This window comes from Acipenser ruthenus, chromosome 35, assembly GCF_902713425.1.
Source record: "Acipenser ruthenus chromosome 35, fAciRut3.2 maternal haplotype, whole genome shotgun sequence".
NCBI classification, from domain to species: domain Eukaryota; kingdom Metazoa; phylum Chordata; class Actinopteri; order Acipenseriformes; family Acipenseridae; genus Acipenser; species Acipenser ruthenus.
Window position 1 is genome coordinate 7,210,154 of NC_081223.1, and position 25,884 is coordinate 7,236,037.

At 40.5% G+C, this 25,884-nt stretch overlaps 10 non-coding genes and 1 pseudogene across 10 annotated transcripts; 5 read left to right on the plus strand and 6 right to left on the minus strand.

Annotated features, from left to right (window-relative positions):
* Positions 1–6,763: 6,763 nt before the first annotated feature.
* trnaw-cca (transfer RNA tryptophan (anticodon CCA)) lies at positions 6,764–6,835 on the minus strand. Its single transcript has one exon. It is a non-coding gene; the product is annotated as a tRNA-Trp (tRNA).
* A 508-nt stretch (positions 6,836–7,343) lies between these two features.
* Positions 7,344–7,416, minus strand: trnav-uac (transfer RNA valine (anticodon UAC)). The gene has a single exon. It is a non-coding gene; the product is annotated as a tRNA-Val (tRNA).
* A 526-nt stretch (positions 7,417–7,942) lies between these two features.
* Positions 7,943–8,014, plus strand: trnam-cau (transfer RNA methionine (anticodon CAU)). The gene has a single exon. It is a non-coding gene; the product is annotated as a tRNA-Met (tRNA).
* A 2,676-nt stretch (positions 8,015–10,690) lies between these two features.
* Positions 10,691–10,801, minus strand: trnal-caa (transfer RNA leucine (anticodon CAA)). Its single transcript has 2 exons — positions 10,764–10,801; positions 10,691–10,736 (listed from the first exon to the last, which is right to left on the minus strand). It is a non-coding gene; the product is annotated as a tRNA-Leu (tRNA).
* A 347-nt stretch (positions 10,802–11,148) lies between these two features.
* Positions 11,149–11,221, minus strand: trnak-cuu (transfer RNA lysine (anticodon CUU)). Its single transcript has one exon. It is a non-coding gene; the product is annotated as a tRNA-Lys (tRNA).
* Positions 11,222–13,361: 2,140 nt separating this feature from the next.
* Positions 13,362–13,567, plus strand: LOC131705567 (small nucleolar RNA U3). The gene has a single exon (XR_009310519.1). It is a non-coding gene; the product is annotated as a small nucleolar RNA U3 (small nucleolar RNA).
* Positions 13,568–14,013: 446 nt separating this feature from the next.
* trnal-caa (transfer RNA leucine (anticodon CAA)) lies at positions 14,014–14,124 on the minus strand. Its single transcript has 2 exons — positions 14,087–14,124; positions 14,014–14,059 (listed from the first exon to the last, which is right to left on the minus strand). It is a non-coding gene; the product is annotated as a tRNA-Leu (tRNA).
* Positions 14,125–17,802: 3,678 nt separating this feature from the next.
* Positions 17,803–18,018, plus strand: LOC131705434 (small nucleolar RNA U3). Its single transcript, XR_009310391.1, has one exon. It is a non-coding gene; the product is annotated as a small nucleolar RNA U3 (small nucleolar RNA).
* A 1,306-nt stretch (positions 18,019–19,324) lies between these two features.
* On the plus strand, positions 19,325–19,398 carry trnai-aau (transfer RNA isoleucine (anticodon AAU)). The gene has a single exon. It is a non-coding gene; the product is annotated as a tRNA-Ile (tRNA).
* Positions 19,399–19,568: 170 nt separating this feature from the next.
* trnas-uga (transfer RNA serine (anticodon UGA)) lies at positions 19,569–19,650 on the minus strand. Its single transcript has one exon. It is a non-coding gene; the product is annotated as a tRNA-Ser (tRNA).
* A 2,176-nt stretch (positions 19,651–21,826) lies between these two features.
* Positions 21,827–21,986, plus strand: LOC117395819 (small nucleolar RNA U3; annotated as a pseudogene).
* Positions 21,987–25,884: the final 3,898 nt, after the last annotated feature.

The window sequence follows — 25,884 nt, forward strand, 5'->3', positions numbered from 1 at the left end:
CATTTTGAAACCTTTTCTTCACCCTCTCAACAGCCAAATGTGTACAGCAACCAGTCCACACCTATCTCTATTCCTAGTGATGTACAGAAAGTTGTAGTAGAGCATGTAGTGAAAACTGCGAGTGAAGGTGCATTTCTTAACAATGTCCGTTACAAGCTCAAGTGTTTTTCGGGCACTGCCAGTAAGCCAAGTAGTGAAGCAGACTATGAAACATGGCGCCGAAGTTCAGATTCGCCAGGTAATTAAAGATGTTGATCTCACTGCTAATGCAAAAAGACGCAAGTTACTGGAAAGTCTTTTACCCCCAGCTTTGAATGTTGCCCTATAAGCAGGAGAAGACGCAACTGCTGAGCAGTACTTTGAAGAGCTAGAGAAGGCTTATGGCAGTGTAGCAAGTGGCGAGGAGCTGTTTATACAGTTTATTGAGACACATCAAAATGCAACTGAAAAAGCATCAGACTATCTTCGTAGACTCCATGCTGTCCTGCAACGAGTAATGGAAAGGGATGGTTTAGTTGGAACACAACCTGATAAGCAACTGTTGAAGCAATTTATCAGGGGTTGTTGGGATGATACGTTAATAGACCGTTTGCACTTGAAGGACTTTCTGAGTGACATTTCTGAGCAGTGCTTATCATACTCAAAGGTTTTATTTGAGGTATGAGCTTTTGAGGAGGAGAAAGAGTCAAAAGAGACCAGAAAGAAGCGTCATCTTGGTGCAACACAGCCCAAGGTTTCTGCCAAGTCTGTTGGTGTTGGTGATAATATTAGTACTGTATCCCATACAGTTCCCGGTTCAACCAGCAGAGAAGAAGAGCTTGCCCAAAGGGTCCTACAGCTAGAAAAGGATTGGAAAAAAGCAAAGGTATCCTCAAGTACACATGGTGTGTCAAATACTAGTGGAGCCCCAGATACTGCAAGTAATAGGAGCAGCTCTGCTGAATTAAGAGAAAGGTCAGAAACCACAGTTAAGAAGGGACCCAATAGGATGGGGGCATTCTGCTATAATTGTGGCAAAGATGGACACACAATGGAAAAGTGCTCTAATCCAGTGAATGCAGTGCTGGTTCAGCAAAAGCTCAGGAATAGATGCGAGAACAGGGCTGCACAGCGCAGAGAAGCTTATACTCCATTGCATCCTTTAAACTAGATGGGTGTCTCTACAAGGGACAGATAGAGGCACTGAATTCATGTACACCCAGTCCCAAAACAACTCAAAAGCACAATATACCCAGTTTTCATAAAAGTTTACAGGGCGTACCTCCTGGTCTTGTTGGTGAGTCATGTCACACTGTTGCTTTTCTTGATGGTGTTCGTTGCCTCTGTTTAGTAGACACTGGATCACAGGTAACTTGCCTATCTGAGTCATTTTACCGTCAGTATTTGTCACAGCTCAAGTTAAGCTCGATACAAGACTTACTCTGTGTTGTTGGTGCGGGAGGTAGTACTGTTCCTTATCTAGGATTCATAGAAGTTAATGTGCAATTTCCTGAAGATGTTTGTGGCACAGAAAACAGCTTTTATGTGTTAGTTCTTGTTTGCCCTGACAATCAATGTAATACTACTGTACCTCTCTTAGTGTGAACAAATGTACTTAGGCATCTCATGCGTGAGTGTGAGGAGAAGGCTGGTGCGCAATACTTGAAGAGGCTGGCTATCCGCTGCGACTGGGCTGCTGCCTATACCAATACAATTGGTGAAGCCAATGCAAAAGCAAAAACTACCAAAGTGAGATTAGCCAGTAAAACACCTGTTACGGTTCCCACGAACGAGTCTAAAGAGCTGAAATGTATGCTGAGTAAGAATATCTATAGCAAAGGATGCAATATACTTATAGAAGCATCTGAAGGACATCCCATTGCAGGAGGATTACTGGTTTACAATCAGCTGCTAGAAGGAGACCCTCAAAATCATACCAAGATTGGAGTCATGGTCAAAAATGCCTCTGATCTTGACATCACCTTACAACCCAGAAGTGTTGTTGCTGCAGGGGAAACAGTGGAGTGGATAAGGGCATTAGATGTCTCCAAATTAAATCTGATGGAGTCCAGATGTTCTAGTGCTACTGCAGTATTGAGGGAGGGAGAAAAGTTCGGTCCCAGTAATACAACAAGGCTGTAGTTGGATTTTGATAACTCACCAGTTTCTGAAGATTTCAAGAAAGATATTACTACTAGGATAGAAAAAGAAGTAGGCAGTGCATTCTCCCTCCATGATCTCGACATAGGACATGCTCCTGGGATAACACACAAAATAGTGCTCACAGACAACACTCCATTCAAAGAGCGCACCCGTCGTGTCTCTCCAGCTGATTTTGAAGACCTGAGAAGTCACCTTCATGATTTGCTGACTACTGGGATTATTGAAGAGTCTGACAGCCCCTATGCATCTCCAGTTGTCTTGGTTAGAAAGAAAAACGGATCCCTACGAATGGTTGTGGACTACAGAAGACTGAATCGTCTAACCAGGCGGGATGCATACCCACTTCCTAGAATAGAGGAGACTTTTGCTCTTCTTTCAGGCTCAAAATGGTTCTCAGTACTAGATCTAAAAAGCAGATATTATCAAATTGAAGTAGAAGAGTCTGACCGTGCCAAGACTGCATTCACAACACCATTTGGTAATTGGCAATTCAAAATGATGCCTCAAGGTTTAACCAATGCCCCAGCTACATTTCAGAGAACAATGGAGCGGGTGATGTCAGGAATTAATCTACAGGAAGCGGTTGCTTTCCTGGATGACCTAATTATATTTTCAGACACTCTTGAACAACACGAGGAACGTCTAATGAAGGTAATGCATCGCATTGCTCAGTATGGCTTGAAGCTCTCTCCTTCAAAATGTAAATTCTTCCAGAATTCGGTGGCATATCTGGGACACAAGATTTCGGAAGAGGGAATCTGCCCTGACCCCCAGAAGATTCAGCTATAATAGATTGGCCAACGCCCAAGAACATCAGAGAGGTTAGGTCTTTTCTCGGCTTCGCAGGGTATTACAGACGTTTTGTGGAAAAGTATGCAAACATTGCTAGGCCATTAAATGATTTGTTGGTGGGCGAAGCTTCAAACAGAAAGAAAGGGGCATCTTGGCGAATAAAAGCAAGACAGTCTCTGGGTGATCGATGGACAGCAGATTGTCAAAGGGCATTTGAATGCATCAAAGAGAAGCTCACTACATCGCCAGTGTTAGGATTTGCAGACTGGAAACTCCATTATATCTTACACACAGGCCTGGGAGCAGCACTCTACCAGGTCCAGGATGGTAAAATGAGAGTTATCTCATATGCTAGTCGAGGACGAAGTGAACGAAAACTACCCTGTTCACAAATTGGAATTTTTAGCTTTGAAATGGTCAATAAGTGAAAAGTTTCATGACTATTTATATGGGACAGAATTCAAAGTAGTGACAGATAATAATCCTCTGACATGTGTTCTCACAACTGCAAAATTGGATGCTGCAGGACATAGGTGGTTGTCAGCCCTGTCTATCTATAACTTTGACATAAGCTACAGATCTGGAAAAACTAATATGGATGCAGATGGCTTATCCCGAAGGCCAAATGGACCTGCTGCAGATGATGATGACTCCCAGAAGCAAGTGGAGAGAATTGCTAAAATGCTGTCCAGAACTAGACAAGACCCTGATTTTGACACCCTGGAGTCAGATGTGTGTAAGGCTGCTTTCCTGAGGCATAAGGTAGTAGTACTTGCACAGGAAGTTGAATCAGAAGAGCCTGGTGAGCAAGAGAATCCAGAGATAGAAGTGAGTGGGAACAAACCTAGCGCTGTAGATGCTTTACCTAATGGAGAGGGTGCCATTCCAGATGATTTAGAATTTCCAGAACCATGGCCAGGGCAACCATTACTTCCTGGATTAACTTTAGAAAACTGGAAAGTTCTTCAAAACAGAGATGTTAATCTGTCCAGAGTCATTCAGTTGTTGGGGAAAGGCAGAAAGCTTGAAGAAAAATTCAGAAAGTCAGAGACCCCTGAAGTAAGATTACTTTTAAAAGAGTGGCCTAAACTTCTCCTTAAAGAGGGTGTTCTACATCGGCGGGTGATGAGGAATGAAGAACTATTCGATCAGTTGGTGATTCCACAAAGTCACCAGGCTAGAGCTTTGGAAGGAGTACATGATGAAACTGGACATCTTGGCTATGAGAGGACTCTGGATTTGGCTAGAGCACGCTTCTATTGGCCAAGGATGACCCGGGATGTGGAACAGAAATGCAAAACTTGTGAGAGGTGCTTACGCAGAAAAGCAAGGGCAGAGAAGGCTGCAAAAATGGTCAATATAAATGTTTATGCTCCCATGGAGCTTGTCTGCATAGATTTTCTATCATTAGAACCTGATTCCAAAGATATTCGGAACATACTAGTTATAACCGATCACTTCACAAAATATGCGCAAGCATATCCAACTAAAGACCAGACTGCCAAGACTGTAGCCAATCTGTTGTGGGAGAATGTAATTTGCCACTACGGGTTTCCCAAGAGAGTTCATAGCGATCAAGGTGCAAATTTTCAGTCTGAACTCATTTCAGAGCTCTGTAAAATTTGTGGCACTAAATCTAGAACTACACCTTACCATCCTAGAGGAAATCCAGTGGAAAGATTTAACAGAACCCTCCTTGACATGCTGGGTACCCTCTCTGAGAAGAAGAAAGATAACTGGAGGAAGTATGTTCGCCCTCTCGTTCATGCATATAACTGCACTCGTAATGACACTACTGGAGAGTCTCCGTTCTTCCTCATGTTTGGTAGGCAGCCAAGATTGCCTATAGATTTGTGCTTTGGCATCAGTCCTGTTGGACATGACCATAAGACTCATCAGCAATATGTGAAGGAACTTCGTCAGAGGCTAAAATATGCCTACGAGCGAGCCACTAAGGAAGCAGAGTAAAGACAGCTGGCCAATAAACAGAGATGGGACAAGAAGGTCATAGCATCATCCTTGGAGGAAGGAGATCGAGTCCTGGTTAGGAATGTAAATTTGCGTAGGAAGCACAAAATAGCTGACCGCTGGGAACACGCTGTTTACATTGTCGTACGGCAGGTTAGAGAAGAGCTGCCAGTCTATGTGATTAGACCAGAGAAAGATGATGGACCTGAGAGAACATTGCACAGAGACATGTTGTGTCCTTGTGGATTCATATCGGCTGAAGAGGGAGTTGATGATGGCACAGTACCTGAGAAGGCAAGACGTACGAGGACGAGGCAGACTGCAGGGACCTTGGATGAAACTGGAAATTCTGATGAGGATGATACAGATCAATCGGTAATTCCTTCTGAAGAAGAACAGAATATTGCTGGTTCTGGATTGAATCCAGAAGCTCCTGAGTTCTGTACTTACCTGCCAATGACTGATGAAGATCCTCCACTCCATTCTTCTTTGCATGAAGACGACGTGACGGGACCAGTAACTGAGGTTACTATTGAAAGAGAAATAACCGAGGAAGTCTCAGAATCAGCACTGGGTGAACTTCAACAAAGTTCCAAAACTGAGCCTAGGGAGACCATAGATCCCCAAGTGTTAAGACGATCAGAAAGAGAGAGGAAACTGCCATCTAAGTTCAAAGATTTTGAAGTAACTTGTCAAAAGATAACTTCTGACAAGAAACACGATTACAATAGAGCTGTTTCACAAATTGTTTCCTGTGTACAACAGCAAAACAAAATGATATTGGAACAGTTGCATAAACAGACCGAGCTATTGATTCAGGCTTTGATTTCGCATTAGCATATAGAAGATGATTAAATAAATATATGGATATTTTTTGTGGGTGTTACTATCGAGGACGATAGCTTTTAGGGAGGGAGAATGTAACCCCCATGCTTCCTGTTTCCAAATATGGGTATCAGTGAGTCTGTTTCTTTAACACGACCCCCCCTTCTGTGCCCGCAATAAACACGTGCACAGTCAGTTGCCTGCATGTTAATTTCCAATGTGCAAACGAGTGCTAGAGCTACCGTCCTAGGAATACATCTGAAATTTCTATATGCTGTATCTTCACTGTCCTGCATTGCTATTATATTTTATTAATAGTTCGTGGAGACCGGAGATTACGAAGAGTGGAGGACTTGATCCATTGCATCTACCGAGACGGCTTGTAATATTGCAGCGGGACTGTACAGTTCAGCAGAAGGACTTGTTTTTTTTTATATTTAAGTCCTCCGGAGGTACTTTAGTCGTTGTGCACAACTGATAGAAACATTTTGTTTTATTCTATATTTTTATTTCCAATGTTTTTTTTTTTACTGTGAACAATATTGTAACAATTTTAATTGCTACATATATATTACTTTTATAAACATTTTCTTTTCATAAAGTATATTTGTTGTTGCTGAGTGATTCTTTATAATAAAGTAACCTGGTATAAATATATTAAGGCAACTGTATAACGTAAAGTACATTTTCTTAAGAAGGGTATACGCAGCATTAGAGAGAGATCTCCAGAATTCACATATATTTTCCCTGAACTTAATTCTCAATGTGACTCATTGTAATAGTGGGTTACATTAATATGACTTTATTACCCAACTATGTCATTGTAGACTGGCCAACATTAATTTGGGAGTCACTTTAATTTATTGTGCAGTATCAAATGAAACATAAAAAAGAATCACAATACAATAAATCTCTGTTTGATCGCTATACAATCGATATGTTGTGTAGGCTAAATTGTTTAAATAAATGCACAGAAACATTCAAATCCAAACACGTTAAAAAACAAAATAGTGCGGAATAGAAACATAGAAGGCTTTGACCTCGACGTGATTTGAACACGCAACCTTCTGATCTGGAGTCAGACGCGCTACCGTTGCGCCACGAAGTCCCGGCATACTACATGCTTGTTATGCAATGCTAGAGTGCACAGCAAGCATGCCAAACGCATGGTAATGCCGATGCTGATACTTGGAAAACACTCGGTATCACCAGGGTTATAGGAAACAGCCGACTCGATACGTGTTCGTAGCCAGCAGGGCTATGAAGTTGTCGCAAGTGTGTTTGATTCTCAGCTTTAAAAGTAAAGAAAACATTAAACAACTAGTTTAAATCAGTAAAACTAGTATTTAACTAGGATTCTCTCAGCGCGTCTCCTTTGAATGCGCACTGGCACAAATGGGCTTTGATCGTCTAATTACGTGGCAGAATGCAATAATGTATTGGGTTAATTTACCAACAAAAGAAACGTAAACAAACGTGTATGTATTTATTTGTGAATAAACTATCCTGCTTCTACGATGGGACCAGGGATCTTACATCGGCAATCTAATGACAGGCCAACCCCAGAGAGACTTTGTCTTGACCAGGGATTGATATCATTTAAAAACAAACTGCAGTGGTTCCACTGGGGATCGAACCCAGGGCCTTCGGCGTGTAAAGCAGACGTGATAACCACTACACTATGGAACCTTGTCGGAACTGTGGTGGTGCTCCTACATTATTGTCTACATGCAGCATCTCAAATAATTGCAATCATTTATCAGACCCTTCAGCGTTGTCTTTTTAAGAATTAACCCTGCCAGACCAAACGCAGGCCAACATTCAATCAATTAATCATATATATTTTCTATAGCGCCCCATATGCGCTTCAAAAAATCTATTTGAAAACAAGAAAATATGTAATTGTAAGCCTGGTCGAACAAAAGAAGTCTTCTGTGTAATTTTAAACAAAGAGCGCTTTCCACGATTTAAGATGCTTTCGAGAGACAGAATATTGTAATTGGCCGCCGAAACTGGGGAATAAAACTGCCTGTGATCAAAGTGGGCAGAAAAGTTGCATACTTTGCATAACGTATTTGGGAGAAAAGAAAACGGATCATCTCTGATTTACGACGTTTCCATGGTTTGGCCCGGCCACTGCCGTGTGGCTGGTTAAAACGATGAGTTCAGTTTTTTTTTTTTCTGCTGCTTGGTAATTGAGTTATGCTGCAACAGCAGCAGAGTGGCGCAGCGGAAGCGTGCTGGGCCCATAACCCAGAGGTCGATGGATCGAAACCATCCTCTGCTAGCGTGTTTTTCTTCTGTTTGCAAAGCAGTTTTTCTAAAATATTAACTGAAGGTAAGACTTCGTATTATATTCGCAATCAGGGAAATGTGCACATTACTGGACACATTTAAATCGACAACTGACCTCGAAAACATTAGGTTTTCTATCAAATTCGTTTCTTTACAAATGACATTGCTTTCTTTTCTTTTTAAATTGTTCCCAGAAAGACCAAAAGATAAAGCCCTTGGGAATACGTCAATATTGCCAGCTCCTGCATATGTCAGCTCTTGAACTCTCTTAAAAATTGAGCTCTAAAACGTTTGCTTTGCAAGTTAATTAACAACCGTAACACTCAATAGCGTTTAATCCATGCGTTAATTAAATTTGGTTATTAATTTGTTCACATATTACAATGCTGTTTTCAGGATTCCCGCATATTCTCAACATGCACAATGTAATATGGCAATGGAATGACAGGGAAACCACTGCTTTTTTCCCTCTGGTTGTATTTTGTCACGCTGACTACTATCCATATGAAAGTGCCGCAGTCACCTAAAGGATAAGGCACTAGCCTCCTAAACCAGGGATTGTGGTTTCGTCAATGTTTTATTAAAAACAAACTGTGTGTATTTGTTCTTGGTCTGTGATATGTTTATAGAACTTGGTACTTTACACAAAGTAGTTTTGGCCAAGAAGTTAAGGTGATGGACTTAAAAGATGTTGCAGGTTCCCCGCTCATGTTCACATCCTGCCGACTATGTGCCCCTTTTTATGTTTTCTTTGTTAATTTGTACAGGTCTGTTAAGCTTTAAGGCATCAATAATTACTTGCTGTACTTTAAGTTTCTTCAAAACTAGTTTTTGTAGAGCTGTTTTCAATATAACATGCAATGAAGTGTTAATATGACTTTATTACCCAACTATGTCATTGAAGACTGGCCAACATTAATTTGGGAGTCACTTTAATTTATTGTGCAGTATCAAATAAAACATAAAAAAGAATCACAATACAATAAATCTCTGTTTGATCGCTATACAATCGATATGTCGTGTAGGCTAAATTGTTTAAATAAATGCACGGAAACATTCAAATCCAAACACGTTAAAAAACAAAATAGTGCGGAATAGAAACAAAGAAGGCTTTGACCTCGATGTGATTTGAACACCCTACCGTTGCGCCACGAAGTCCCGGCATACTACATGCTTGTTATGCAATGCTAGAGTGCACAGCAAGCATGCCAAACGCATGGTAATGCCGATGCTGATACTTGGAAAACACTCGGTATCACCAGGGTTATAGGAAACAGCCGACTCGATATGTGTTCGTAGCCAGCAGGGCTATGAAGTTGTCGCAAGTGTGTTTGATTCTCAGCTTTAAAAGTAAAGAAAACATTAAACAACTAGTTTAAATCAGTAAAACTAGTATTTAACTAGGATTCTCTCAGCGCGTCTCCTTTGAATGCGCACTGGCACAAATGGGCTTTGATCGTCTAATTATGTGGCAGAATGCAATAATGTATTGGGTTAATTTACCAACAAAAGAAACATAAACAAACGTGTATGTATTTATTTGTGAATAAACTATCCTGCTTCTACGATGGGACCAGGGATCTTACATCGGCAATCTAATGACAGGCCAACCCCAGAGAGACATTGTCTTCTGTAGCAAAATAGATTTTCTAAAATATTAACTGAAGGCAAGACTTTGTGTTATTACTTTTCAATTTAGTGTGTGTATTTTGTAATTGTTAAGGTGTTGAAACGGCAGGTATGCAGTTTACCTGACTCTACCCATAGAGGACCAATACATTTATTAAAACAAAAAAAAATATCTGAACACAAGCTTTGTTTATTTAATCTGATACCTTACATCTAGACTTAACTGTTACGGTTAACAAAATTAGAGTAAATTATCATAACAATAGAGTTAAAAGAAAATTCAAATAACATGCCAGTTAAAAATGCGCCAAAAATGACAAAGTAGTCTCAGATTAGGACAATGGCACTTAACGGGTAAGAAACACATAAATTGCTCACTTGTTAAAATCAATAAGCAAATTTCAAATTGGTCATTGCTAATGCTAAAGCAATTTAAGAACACTTTAAATACGGCTTGACTAATATAAAAATATAGTAATTTAATTTGCACTACGCAGGACAATATTGAGCTTAAATAAAAACATTACATCTGAAAATAACTTGTGCTTACCCCCACTTACAAGGAAGCTGTCAACCTTTGTATTCGTCCTCATAACTTGTTAGAAAATGTAAACAGCAGTTGGAGAATACCTAAGTCGATCATCCTAGCGTGTTAAACGAGGGCATTTCTCATGTAAGCTACTTCCACTAATAGATCGTTTATACGGTTCTCAATGGTCCGCATCCCAGCCTGAGACCACGATCCAGTGGCAGTCGGAGATGATTTTCAAAGTAATATGTTATTTGAAATATTAAAACAATCTTTAGTTAAATAACACATGTTTCTACACAAAATATTTTTCAGTGACTTCGACAAGCAGCCAGTTTACAACAATAATGCAATCTGTGTTAGGAACGCTATTTTAGTCCAATTTAAAATGGAAATTAAAATGGTATTGAGTGCTGACAAGAGTTTGGTATCAGCTGTTGATTTCCTTGAAGCAATCTTTTATAGTAAAATGAACAAATTGATTCATTTAAAAAATAAGTAAAAGATAACTGTCAGAAGTGGGATTTGAACCCACGCCTCCATTCGGAGACCAGAACACACAATTCTTTGGAAAAACAGCGTCCTTGAGTCTGGCGCCTTAGACCACTCGGCCATTCTGACAAGCTGCGTTTGCTTTAGTAGAAAACCGCATTATTTCATTTCAGCACAGACTAGGGTTGTCTATTGTATCAAGGCCCGATTGGGTTTATTACGCACATACTAACTTGCTCCATGAATGATGTAATGACAAGTGTAAAAAAAGAAACAGATTGAAGCCAACCCACGAAAGTAAGATTCTTTATTTCAATATCGGTATAGCTTTAAAGGATGCACGCATTTTACAATAGCAATTGCTATATGACAATGACCAATAAGTAATTGTGTTGCAATACTTTATACAATGTGAACCGAATCAGACATTGCTCTGTTGCCTCGAAGAAACAACTACAATTTGTATTTAAAAAGGACGCCCAACGTGGGGCTCGAACCCACGACCCTGAGATTAAGAGTCTCATGCTCTACCGACTGAGCTAGCCGGGCTGACGGGAGAAAGTTTCTTTCTTTGAGGCGGGGTGAGAGAGGAAGTACCGACAGGTGCGTGGGACCTGAGATTCGGTGTGCTGCTGCTGTAGATGAGTGTTCTGGAGACGCGCTGTTTCTGTGTCTGCGGTGTTACAGCCGTGTGAGTATATTCCAAAAGTAAAGTGTTGAATAATTCGAGAGCTAGTCTGTTGAATAAAGCTCTGAGACGTGTGGTTAAATCCCGGTCTCATCAATTTTGTTTTGTTAGATTAAAAGTGTTCCAGCAGCAGGTAAATGTCCCCACACCTTTTGGTTCTATTTACTTATGCTACACCGCTGCTAAACCTGAACGATGCTGCTAATTATCTTAACTAAACTTGTATTGTTGTTGAATTGCTCTAATATAGTTAAACCTGTAATGTTGCAGCTAACGTTCCCTAATACTGTTAAAACTTGTGTGTATTAACAATCTGGCTTTTGTTGTTGTACCCTTGCTGCGAAGAGCTGTTTCCAATCACCTAGCACTCTTAAAGAGAAGTGTAATCGCTGCTATATGTTGGTCTAATACCCCATGCTTTTAAAATGTGGCTATTGGCTGGCTTTATTCAATTTCCCCTCCTTGTTTTTAGTACAACTTTAATACATTTTATTGTTAGTTATTTGAACTGATTTATGTGAATCATGGATCATTGTAATAAAGCTTTGTGAATTGTTATTCTGCCTTTGTCATTCTGTTGTCATTCCTATTCCAAACCTTTTAATTAATTTTTAGTAGTGTCGGTATTTGGACTCTCACTTGGTGTCACTGGGTGTGGCTGCTACAATCCCATATAGAATGCGACAAAACAGGTCGCCCTCCTTCATATAAACAGAAAAAGAATAAGTACACACACAGACGAGTTGATTTACTGCAGCGTCAGACATCGGAGGTTCAGCAGTGTACTGCAATGTTGTAAAAAGACGTGTGTAATTCAGGATGGTTGAGCGAGCTATGGCGCTGCGTTCAGATCACAGTTACCCTGGAAGCGTGGGTTCAAATTCCATTTCTGACAGCTCTGTTTGTTCATTAACCACTCGGCCACGGCTACATGCTCTCACGGTTTTCCGTGAAAACAGCCGTATTATTGTCAAAAGAAGCAAACGACACCCGCAGTAATGCTGTAGATGGCAGTATAGGCTAAATAATGAACCCAAGTCAAATGCCTTTGTTGAAACTCTATCAGATTTGTACAAGTCAAGCACACGTGGGAAATAATAATACAATATCCTTTCTGCCAACGTTCATAATAATGAATCCATCCTTATTTCAAAATACGTAACTATTTAACTGATCTTCTCAAAACACCCATACACAAAAACTTTATTTCTACTGAAAAACTAACTTGCTTCATGGCTGCTGCTACAGCACTCGGGCACGTTGTGCCTAGCGTTAGCGGACATAGGAGATAAGAAGACCTACAAAATATCACGCGCTGCAGTTTTTTCAGTCCGGGGATTATTACAAATTAGCAGACTGTGCATTAAAATACACATGCAGGGTGGGCGTCTCTGTTACAAAGAATTGTCACACTTTGTATTTAACTCCATAATGCGCTGGGACAAAATATGCAGATACTTTAAAATTATTTGGAGAATGCGGGCATCGATCCCGCTACTTCTCGCATGCTAAGCGAGCGCTCTACCATTTGAGCTAATTCCCCTTTAATGACGCCAGCGATTCTCATAGGCTTCATTGCAGCTTGATACGAGCAAATCAGATTGTCAGTTGTTTTTTATTTTTATTTTGGCAATGTAGTCTGTGATTGCAAATTTAAAAAATAATTGAATTAACTAAATAGCAAATATTTCGACTAGAGGTATGTTTTCAATTTCTTTAAAAAGTAGTCTCAGCTCGTTTATTCAGTCGCTTATAAATCCACAATCTGTGTCCCGATGCAGCAGCGCTGTGTGCTGTGGCTCGAGCTTGTTTGACGAGGCAGACAATGCAAAAATGCCAATACTTGCTTTTGTATCACGCGACAAACTTAAGGTATGCTTTAACGGCTTGGCTGTCTCGAGTTAGTTTGTATTGTTAATGTAACACCTCGTTGTTGCCCAGTCATTGTTTCATATGAAGTAGAGCTTGCCAGTTGGGGGCGACGGTCTGCTAATACAAGTTAAGACTATATTTGCAAGGATAATTTCTAGAATGAAACACGTTTTGAAGGGATTGGTCTCGGTATCCATCAGGAGGAGTGGCAGTGTTTTCTTCTCAGCACCGAGCTGACAATGAGTGTTGTTATCGGGAACCTACTCGCTGCAAGTAATGACCACTTCAATCTTCAGTCGGGGGTTGTTGAAGGAAGGGGACACATTTTGAGTGCGTATTTCATTCCGGTAGAAACGTAGAAAAAAGAAACCATCAAGCCCACAATTGTTCAGTTGTTTAAATCAATAACCACATTTAAATTGATCATTGCTAATGTTAAAACAATTTAAGAACACTTTAAAAAGGGCTTGACTAATATAAAAATATAGCAATGTCTTTTGCACTACGCAGGACTAGATTGAGTTTAAAATAGACATTACATCTGAAAATAACTTGTGCTTACCCCCACTTACAAGGAAGCTGTCAACCTTTGTATTCGTCCTCATAACGTGTTAGAAAATGTAAACAGCAGTTGGAGAATACCGAAGTCGATCATCCTAGCATGTTAAACGAGGGCATTTCTCATGTAAGCTACTTCCACTAATAGATTGTTTATACTGTTCTCAATGGTCCACATCCCAGCCTGAGACCACGATCCAGTGGCAGTTGGAGATGTCAGGCATGTCAGAAGTGGGATTTGAACCCACGCCTCCATTCGGAGACCAGAACACACAATTCTTTGGAAAGACAGCGTCCTTGAGTCTGGCGCCTTAGACCACTTGGCCATTCCGACAAGCTGCGTTTGCTATAGTAGAAAACCGCATTATTTCATTTCAGCACAGACTAGGGTTGTCTATTGTATCAAGGGCCGATTGGGTTTATTACGCACATACTAACTTGCTCCATGAATGATGTAATGACAAGTGTAAAAAAAGAAACAGATTGAAGCCAACCCACGAAAGTAAGATTCTTTATTTCAATATCGGTATAGCTTTAAATGATGCACACATTTTACAATAGCAATTGCTATATGACAATGACCAATAAGTAATTGTGTTGCAATACTTTATACAATGTGAACAGAATCAGACATTGTTCAATTGCCTCGAAGAAACATCTACAATTTGTATTTAAAAAGGACGCCCAACGTGGGGCGCGAACCCACGACCCTGAGATTAAGAGTCTCATGCTCTACTGACTGAGCTAGCCGGGCTGACGTGAGAAAGTTTCTTTCTATGAGGCGGGGTGAGAGAGGAAGTACCGACAGGTGCGTGGGACCTGAGATTCGGTGTGCTGCTTCTGTAGATCAGTGTTCTGGAGACGCACTGTTTCTGTGTCTGCGGTTTTACAGCCGTGTGAGTATATTCCAAAAGTAAAGTGTTGGATAATTCGAGAGCTAGTCTCTTGAATAAAGCTCTGAGATGTGTGGTTAAATCCCGGTCTCATCAATTTTGTTTTGTTAGATTAAAAGTGTTCCAGCAGCAGGTAAATGTCCCCACACCTTTTGCTTCTGTTTACTTATGCTACACCGCTGCTAAACCTGAACGTTGCTGCTAATTATCTTAACTAAACTTGTATTGTTGTTGAATTGCTCTAATATAGTTAATCCTGTAATGTTGCAGCTAACGTTCCCTAATACTGTTAAAACTTGTGTGTATTAACAATCTGGCTTTTGTTGTTGAACCCTTGCTGGGAAGAGCTGTTTCCAATCACCTAGCACTCTTAAAGAGAAGTGTAATCGCTGCTATATGTTGGTCTAATACCCCATGCTTTTAAAATATGGCTATTGGCTGGCTTTATTCAATTTCCCCTCCTTGTTTTTAGTACAACTTTAATACATTTTATTGTTAGTTATTTGAACTGATTTATGTGAATCATGGATCATTGTAATAAAGCTTTGTGAATTGTTATTCTGCCTTTGTCATTCTGTTGTCATTCCTATTCCAAACCTTTTTAATTAATTTTTAGTAGTGTCGGTATTAGGACTCTCACTGGGTGTCACTGGGTGTGGCTGCTACAATCCCATATAGAATGCGACAAAACAGGTCGCCCTCCTTCATATAAACAGAAAAAGAATAAGTACACACACACACGAGTTGATTTACTGCAGCGTCAGACATCGGAGGTTCAGCAGTGTACTGCAATGTTGTAAAAAGACGTGTGTAATTCAGGATGGTTGAGCGAGATATGGCACTGCGTTCAGATCACAGTTACCCTGGAAGCGTGGGTTCGAATTCCATTTCTGACAGCTCTGTTTGTTCATTAACCACTCAGCCACGGCTACATGCTCTCACGGTTTTCCGTGAAAACAGCCGTATTATTGTCAAAAGAAGCAAACGACACCCGCAGTAATGCTGTAGATGGCAGTATAGGCTAAATAATGAACCCAAGTCAAATGCCTTTGTTGAAACTCTATCAGATTTGTACAAGTCAAGCACACGTGGGAAATAATAATACAATATACTTTCTGTTAACGTTCATAATAATGAATACATCTTTATTTCAAAATACGTAGCTATTTAACTGATCTTTTCAAAACACCCCCATCCACAAAAACAAAGTAGATATTTATTTCAGCTGAAAAACTGACTTGCTTCATGGCTGCTGCCAGAGCACTCGAGCACGTTCTGGCTAGCGTGAGGTGACTAAGCAGATAACAAGATCTACAAAATATCACATGCCAATAAAACTTACTATAATTATGTTCATTTTATTATTATTTATTTAGCAGACGCCTTTATCCGTGGCGACTTACAGAGACTAGGGTGTGTGAACTATGCATCAGCTGTAGAGTCACTTACATTTACATCTCACCCGAAAAACGGAGGACAAGGAGGTTAAGTGACTTGCACAGTGTCACACAATGAGTCAGTGGCTGAGGTGGGATTTGTACCGGGGGACCTCCTGGTTACAAGCCCTTTATCTTTAACCACTGGACCACACAGCCTCCTATAACAAAATCACACCCCAGATGGGACTCGAAACCACAATCCATGGCTTAGAAAGCCAGTGCCTTATCCATTAGGGCACAAGGGCTGACAAAAAAATCACATTTGCTAGTAATAAAGAAAGTGGGAACAATAGTATCGTGGTTTAATACATCATATCCAAGCCATCGTTGGTGTTCAAACACAGCAGAGTATTACATTGGGAAAGGGCAGTACTTGTCAGTACGTATTTGACATTCATGTGGGAAGATTTAAGATTGTGAAGAAGTTTAAATATGCTGCGTATTTGCGCATTGGGAACCTTACATAATTAGGTTTTTGATTAATGCCACTTCTTACGGACAGTAATCAAGGTGACGAGACAAGACCAGAGCCAATAAAGCAGTTATTTTCCTGTCCTTTCATTACCATATTCTAGTGTGCTTGTTCAGAATATGCGTGAATCGTGAAAACGTCTTGCTAATATGTGAACAAAGCCAGCATTCACTTTATTGATCACCATGTGGATTAACCGCTATTGGAACACAGATGATTGTGTTAAAGATGTTAATAGACTTTTAATGTACACGTTTTAGAGCTAAACGTTTGTTGAGACAGTTCAAGCGCTGTAGCAGTGTTTAACTATTTCCTGGATGTTTGCCTTTTGGTCTTACTCTGGAAAAAGTAATAATAATAATAAAAAGTAGGCAAAACCATTTTTTGAGAAACCGCATTTGGGAGAAAAACTAACAGTTTGGAAACACATTTGCAAAGGCATTGGATTCTATTGTGGTGTTTCCAAACTGTTGAACGTTTCTCATTACATGCAGGTTTACTGGCTTGACAAAAAGGCGATTGACGACAAGAATGCTGTCTCGACAGCAAAATCGCGTCAAGCTAAAATAGCTCAGTTGGGAGAGCGTTAGACTGTAACGGTCCCTGCTTCGATCCCGGGTTTTTGCAAACAGCACGACTAGGATTATTTTTTTCTTAATTAATTTTTTGAATTAAAAAAACAGCACATTTTTTTCTTCAGTGTAATTGGAGGAAATAAAAACGTATTATAGTGCCATTTTCTAATGCGATAAAGAAATGCAAAAAGCATCATCTCTGCGTGGGCTTGAAACACCAAAATTTCGATTAACAGCCGATCGTGCTAACCGATTATGGTGTTTTATTAGATAACACCCTGGGAGCTCAACAGAACAGTGTGTATGCATAGAGCTAAAATGGAAACCAAATATATACGATTCAAATGGGAATCGTATTCAGATTTTAAGCACAAATTTGATAGACTTCACAGTGCAAAGGAGGAAGGCAGACAATGCAAATGAGGCAACTGGCTCCTACTTTTTAAATCATACGAGAAACTTGAACCCAATTTAGCTTTTAACCGCCTGCAGTTTGGAATGAGTTTGAAATGTTGTTGTAACACCTCACTGGGCAACAGCAATTGCATTATATGAAAGCTCCTGTTTATTTGTCAGCGGCACAGCTACCGGTGCCACTCAGAGTTGGAGGGAGACGGTCGGCCACTTGCCCATAAAACAATACTTTCCGGGATCATTTCTATAGTGATTTGCCAGCGAAATGCGTTTATAAAGTGTTTGGACTCGCTATCCACGAGGAAGAGTGAGAGTGTTCGTGTTTGAGCGTGAAGGAGACAGCGAGTGTTGTTTTTTGGCCAACTGCTCCCTGTTATTGATGACTGCTCCAGTGTTCCTTAGGGGGCTGGAGGAAGCGGACAAGTTCTGAGTGGGTATCTTACCAAAAGGTACGCAAGACGCACTACAGTTGCAAAGCACTGCCGCTTTTTCGATGATTGATTAAAACTATCAGTCTGACTGAAAACACGGATCACATTAATTGTGATCGGTTTGATACCAATAGGCTTACATGACAGGTATTGTGTATAGGGCAGCAGTGTGGAGTAGTGGTTAGGGCTCTGGACTCTTGACCAGAGGGTTGTGGGTTCAATCCCCGGTCGGGGACACTGCTGCTGTACCCTTGAGCAAGGTACTTTACCTAGATTGCTCCAGTAAAAACCCAACTGTATAAATGGGTAATTGTATGTAAAAATAATGTGATACCTTGTAACAATTGTAAGTCGCCCTGGATAAGGGCGTCTGCTAAGAAATAAATAATAATAATAATAATAGACAATGTCATATACACAGAAATGAACACGGACAGTGTTTTTTTAAGGGCTGACTCATTTTAATGTTCGAGAGATCTAGATGTACTGGACAAATATACTGGATTTTTTCCATGTCGTAATTGTGCCGCCTTTGATAATGCGTTTGAAACTAGAGATAATGTGAGATAATGTCTGTTACTGGCGGATAGTTTACAAATGTACTCAATTATGTTACAACTTTTGTGTCTACGAAACATATCTGTAACATTTATGTAATGCCTGTGTGGTTTTTTCATGAAGTTAATTTGCTAACAGACTGTTCTGAATTGTTTCTAACCGTTAAGCGATCGCTCTGTTTGCCGTATATTTTCTGTCTGTAAGAGGAGTGTCCTCGTGATCCCATATAGAATGAGACGAAACAGGTCGCCCTCCTTAATATAAACAAATAAAGAATAAGTTCACGTACACACCAGGTGATTTACTGTAGCGTCAGACATTGGAGGTTCAGCAGTGTACTGCAGTGTTGTGCAAAGTCGTCGGTGTAAGTCAGGATGGACGAGCGGTCTAAGGTGCTGCGTTCAGGTCGCAGTCTCTCTGGAGGCGTGGGTTCGAATCCCACTTCTGACAAATCTGTTTGTTTGTTTATTTATTTCTTAAAACGTCCACCGAATGCTTAGTAATTTGATTTGTTTTTCTTGTTAGTATTCAAATCACAAGGTCGTTAAATGAGAGAAAGTCACCGCAAGCCTGCACCTCACCACATCCTTCACACTGTTAAACTGCCTCCTTATGACGAGGCCTCTAATTATGCCTTTCCAATACTTTGAATGTGTTATTGTTCAGTTTAACATGAGAGCATCTTGGTAGAACAATCATAATGTCCGCAGGACTTATTTTCCTCGGGTTCTAGTATCAAGTTTTGAGTGTGTGGCCTGTTAGCTCAGTTGGTTAGAGCGTGGTGCTAATAACGCCAATGTCGCGGGTTCGATCCCCGTACAGGCCACGGCTTTTCTTCTTTAAAGGAACCACAGCATTTGTAATGGTGCCAAAATGATCATTCTTTAACAAAATGAACCGAAGCGATATGAAGTACAACCAGTAATATTTCAGACTTCCTGAGCTTTAAACATGTATTAACAATGAACACATACAATCAATTAAAAACAAAGCTTACGTAGTCGGCAGGATTCGAACCTGCGCGGGGAAACCCCAATGGATTTCAAGTCCATCGCCTTAACCACTCAGCCACGACTACATGCTCGCACGGTTAGTTGTGAAAATATCCAAAATAAGTAAACGGCTCCCGCAGTAATGCTGTAGATGGCAGTAAAGGCTAACTAATGAACCGAAGTCAAATGCCTTTGTTGAAACTCTGTCAGATTTGTACAAGGCAAGCACACGTGGGAAAAGTAAATACAATATATTTTCTGTTAACGTTCATAATAATGAATACATCTTAATTTCAAAATACGTAGCTATTTAACTGATCTTTTCAAAACAACCCCATCCACAAAAACAAAGTAGTTATTTATTTCAACTGAAAAACTGACTTGCTTCATGGCTGCTGCCAGAGCACTCGAGCACGTTCTGGCTAGTGTGAGCGGACTTAGCAGATAACAAGATCTACAAAATATCACATGCCAATAAAACTTACCATAATTATGTTCATTTTATTTTTATTTATTTAGCAGACGCCTTTATCCGTGGTGACTTACAGAGACTAGGGTGTGTGAACTATGCATCAGCTGTAGAGTCACTTACATTTACATCTCAACCGAAAAACGGAGCACAAGGAGGTTAAGTGACTTGCTCAGGGTCACACAATGAGTCACTGGCTGAGTTGGGATTTGTACGGGGGGACCTCCTGGTTACAAGCCCTTTATCTTTAACCACTGGACCACACAGACTCCTATAACAAAATCACACCCTAGATGGGACGCGAAACCACAATCCACGGCTTAGAAAGCCAGTGCCTTATCCATTAGGCCACAAGGGCTGACACCAAAAGCACATTTGGTAGTACTAAAGAAAGTGGGAACAATAGTATCGTGGTTTAATACATCATATCCAAGCCATCGTTGGTGTTCAAACACAGCAGAGTGTTACATTGGGAAAGGGCTGTACTTGTCAGTACGTATTTGACATTTATGTTTGAAGATTTAAGATTGTGAAGAAGTTTAAATATGCTGCGTATTTGCGCATTGGGAACCTTACATAATTAGGTTTTTGATTAATGCCACTTTCTTACGGACAGTAATCAAGGTGATGAGACAAGACCAGAGCCAATAAAGCAGTTATTTTCCTGTCCTTTCATTACCATATTCTAGTGTGCTTGTTCAGAATATGCGTGAATCGTGAAAACGTCTTGCTAATATGTGAACAAAGCCAGCATTCACTTTATTGATCACCATGTGGATTAACCGCTATTGGAACACAGATGATTGTGTTAAAGATGTTAATAGACTTTTAATGTACACGTTTTAGAGCTAAACGTTTGTTGAGACAGTTCAAGCGCTGTAGCAGTGTTTAACTATTTCCTGGATGTTTGCCTTTTGGTCTTACTCTGGAAAAAGTAATAATAATAATAAAAAGTAGGCAAAACCATTTTTTGAGAAACCGCATTTGGTAGAAAAACTAACAGTTTGGAAACACATTTGCAAAGGCATTGGATTCTATTGTGGTGTTTCCGAACTGTTGAACGTTTCTCATTACATGCAGGTTTAATGGCTTGACAAAAAGGCGATTGACAAAAAGAATGCTGTCTCGATAGCAAAATCGCGTCAAGCTGAAATAGCTCAGTTGGGAGAGCATTAGACTGTAACGGTCCCTGCTTCGATCCCGGGTTTTTGCAAACAGCACGACTAGGGTTATTTTTTCTTAATTAATTTTTTGAATTAAAAAAACAGCACATTTTTTTCTTCAGTGTAATTGGAGGAAATAAAAACGTATTATAGTGCCATTTTCTAATGCGATAAAGAAATGCAAAAAGCATCATCTCTGCATGGGCTTGAAACACCAAAATTTCGATTAACAGCCGATCGTGCTAACCGATTATGGTGTTTTATTAGATAACAGCCTGGGAGCTCAACAGAACAGTGTGTATGCATAGAGCTAAAATGGAAACCAAATATATACGATTCAAATGGGAATCGTATTCAGATTTTAAGCACAAATTTGATAGACTTCACAGTGCAAAGGAGGAAGGCAGACAATGCAAATGAGGCAACTGGCTCCTACTTTTTAAATCATACGAGAAACTTGAACCCAATTTAGCTTTTAACCGCCTGCAGTTTGGAATGAGTTTGAAATGTTGTTGTAACACCTCACTGGGCAACAGCAATTGCATTATATGAAAGCTCCTGTTTATTTGTCAGCGGCACAGCTACCGGTGCCACTCAGAGTTGGAGGGAGACGGTCGGCCAGTTGCCCATAAAACAATACTTTCAGGGAGCATTTCTATAGCGATTTGCTAGCGAAATGCATTTTTAAAGTGTTTGGACTCGCTATCCATGAGTAAGAGTGAGAGTGTTCGCTTTTGACCCCTCCAGTGTTCCTTAGGGGGCTGGAGGAAGCGGACATGTTCTGAGTGGGTATCTTACCAAAAGGTCCGCATGACGAACTACAGTTACAAAGCACTGCTGCTTTTTCGATGATTGATTAAAACTATCAATCTGACTGAAAACACGGAGACATTAATTTTGATCGGTTTGATACCAATCGGCTTACATGACAGGTATTGTGTATAGACAATGTCATATACACAGAAATGAACACGGACAGTGTTTTTTTAAGGGCTGACTCATTTTAATGTTCGAGAGATCTAGGTGTACTGGACAAATATACTGGATTTTTTCCATGTCGTAATTGTGCCGCCTTTGATAATGCGTTTGAAACTAGAGATAATGTGAGATAATGTCTGCCATACAATGAAAAAAAAGAGTACAGTATCTCACAAGTGATGACCTGTGCTTCAACTTGTAAAGGTTTTATTTGAAAGACTAAGGCCAATCTATGTATCTTTAGAAAGAAAAAAGATTATTAAGAGTAATCTTAAAGAAAGTCTTAACCAAACCAACTGACATAAAAAACCTGAATCCATGGTTCTAAACAAACTATCCTTTAATGCATCTCAGCGGAAATATATCTACATGTACCCATATCCACACACTCAATCGAGCAAAACAATGTGTTATGAAAAACAAGCACAGGACAGACAGAGAGAGATATAAATAGATATATTGTTGGGCCCAAACTCCTTGAGATAAGTCCAGCTCCAGGTAAGAAGCAAAAAAACATAATCCAATGCACACAACAAAACAAAGTTACAAAATAAACAAATCCAACAATGAAACGAAGCAAAGCAACAAAGTAAACAAATCCAGCAATGAAAATTGGTAAAAAGGAATGGTCTCACCACTTTGATGATGCGAATCCTCTTTTAGCTTTCAGATCATTTCCTGCTAATGGCATAATTTTGTATCCACATGTCGCTTTATCCAGCAATTACAGAGTACATAGGCTTCTTAGAAAATTCAATCAGGAGCACAGGTGCAGAGGCAGCAGGAGGTCAAAAAGTAGAAAAAAAAACCACCCACCTTGATAGATAGACCTGTGCTTTTATACTACCCCTCTTAAGGTTGTATACCCACTTTTTTATAATTCTTAATTGAACAAGTTTGTGACCAATTTGAGATAATTACATTTCGGATTAAGGTGTCTGGCCAGACTAACTGCAATCAATTAAGTTGCAGATGGGGAGTTTCTTACTGCATTATATGTGGTCGGTGTCACATATTTCCCCCCCCCCCCAAACAAGAGGCACAACTGGGTTTAAAACCAAAGTAGGGTTTTAAGTTAACTACATTTAAGGTGTCACACTTGTGATCACCAAACTGCACTTGATAATTAACCGGTCCAAGTCGCTTCATTACTGTAAATGGACCAGTCCATTTGGGTGCAAGCTTAGCTGAAAACTTAGAAGCAGCTTCAGATAAAGGGTGTGACCTAACCCAGACCAAATCACCCTCCTCAAATGTTACATATTTACGTTTGGAGTTGTAATAATTGGCCTGCCTAGTCTGAGCCTTATCTACATTACTAACCACCTAATGAACTAACAGCTGTTGCCTTTCAAGTAAGTTTTGTCTTAACGACTCTTGCTGGGGAGCTACATTACAAAGCCAATCCAATGGCCCTTTTAATCTTCTCCCCAATGCCCATTAAGTGGGACTAAATCCTGTGGATTCCTGGCGAGCAGAATTGATGGCGAATCGGAATCAGTAAATCCACTTATCCCATTCTTCATGGTTATTCCCCACATAAGAGGTGATCATTGTCTTCACCGAGCGGTTTATAAGTTCTTTGAGGTTGATTTGCAGGTGGTATGCTGTAGTGAGCTTGTTCACAACTCCCCAGGTCTTACAGATACCTTTCAGGAGTTGACTGGTGAACTGGCTCCCTCTGTCAGACACCAAATAGCGTGGTGTGCCCCATCGAGTAAAGATGTCCCTAATCAGGATGTTAATAATCCGGGGAGTCTTGCCATCTCATAATGGAAAAAAACTCAACCCATTTTGAGTAATAATCAACAACTACCACAAGTATGGTGTTACCGCTCTTACTGCGGGGAAATGGGCCCATCAGGTCGATTCTAAGCATTTCTCTCTGTTCGGGAACAGTGGTGGATTGTAAAATTCCTGCAGGTTTTGTGTTCGATGCCTTATACTGCTGACAGGTCTGGCATTCCTTAGTATGTCTCCAAGTTTCCTTGCGAATCTCTGGCCACCAGGCCACCTCCAGCATTCTGAGAAGTGTCTTTAGCCTGCCCAGATGTCCCCCTAGTGGATTGTTGTGGAAGTATTGTAAGAAAGTTGATGTTAACTCAGGGGACCACAAGCTGAAACTTGAATGCATCGCCTTTGATTGGTACCCGCCTATATACAACTCCCTGGTGTTCCACATAGGTGATGCGGTCAGGTTTGATGGTGGTGTTGGAAGATGTTAATGAACCGAGGATCTCCTGGATGTTCTTATCCCTTGACTGAGAGGCCGCAATTTCGTCAAACAAAACAGGCAAATCCAAGCTGAAGCTCTGTGAATTGCTGGAGTAGACTGCAATATTGGATGGACCAGATACTGGAACCTTCGATAAAGCATCAGGAACGGTATTGAGACTTCCTTTTCGATACAGCACAGTGAAGTCAAATTGTTGAAGTCTGAGTGTCCATCTAGTGAGCCGGGAGGATGTCTTTGGACAATTGAAGGCCCAGGCTAGAGCTGCATGGTCGGTTACAACTTCAAATTGACCAGACTGCACCCAGCTACCTCCAGACCCTCATCTCTCCCTACACCCCCACTCGACCTCTCCGCTCCTCCTGCACTAGAGGACTGGCTCTACCTCCTCTACGCTCCCCTGCCTCCAGAGCCCGCTCCTTCTCCACCCTCACTCCGCAGTGGTGGAATGACCTACCTACAGATGTCAGGACCACCCAGTCCCTGAACACATTCCGGCGCCTCCTTAAGACTCACCTCTTCAGACAGCACCTGTAGAACTCCTCTGTTTTTCCTCTGGGACACTATCATCCTCCCATAAATGCGCTTTATTTGCTCTTATCTGCCCCCTATTTTACTGCATTTAATCCTGTACTTCAGAATACTGTAATCTGCCAAGTGTTTAATTTGTAGTATTTTGTATTTAATCATATCTTGACGTAACTATCACTGTCACTGTTATCTGCTGTATTATTGAATTGTATTTTGTCACACTTGTACTTGCTTGAACCAAAGTCATTGCATTTATCTTGCTCATATTGTATTACTTGTACTGTAACACTTGAAATGTATTTGCTTACGATTGTAAGTCGCCCTGGATAAGGGATCTGCTAAGAAATAAATAATAATAATAATTGTATTCCTTCCAAGAAATAACACCATTTCTCCACAGCCCAAACGATTGCCAAACACTCCTTCTCTGAAGTGGAATAGTTCTTTTCAGCACTACTGAGGATTCGGGATGAGAAGACAATAACATGCTCTCCATCAAAGTTCTGAGCCATCACTGCGCCCAACCCCACATCACTGACATCTGTGTAGACCTTAAAAGGTTTAGAAAGATCAGGATGCGTGAGGATGGGTGGAGACTGTAGTGCTGCTTTGAGTTTCATCCAGCTCTCATGACACTCTGTAGTCCAATTCCACAGCATGTCCTTCTTCTTCGGGTTATTTAAGTGTACTGCGATGTCAGCAAAACCTGGAATGAATTTATGGTACCATCCGGTCAACTCCCAAAACCGCTGGACCTCCTTCAGGTTTGTGGGCTCAGGGTAAGACTGAATGGCATCCAATTTTTTTGGATCTGCAGAAATGCCATCTCCCGAAACCACATGACCTAAAAAAGTCAAAGTGTGATTAAACAAATGACACTTCTTTAAATTTAAAGAAAGGTGAGCTTGGTGTAATCTCTTAAAAACCTCTCCAAGGTCCCTTAAGT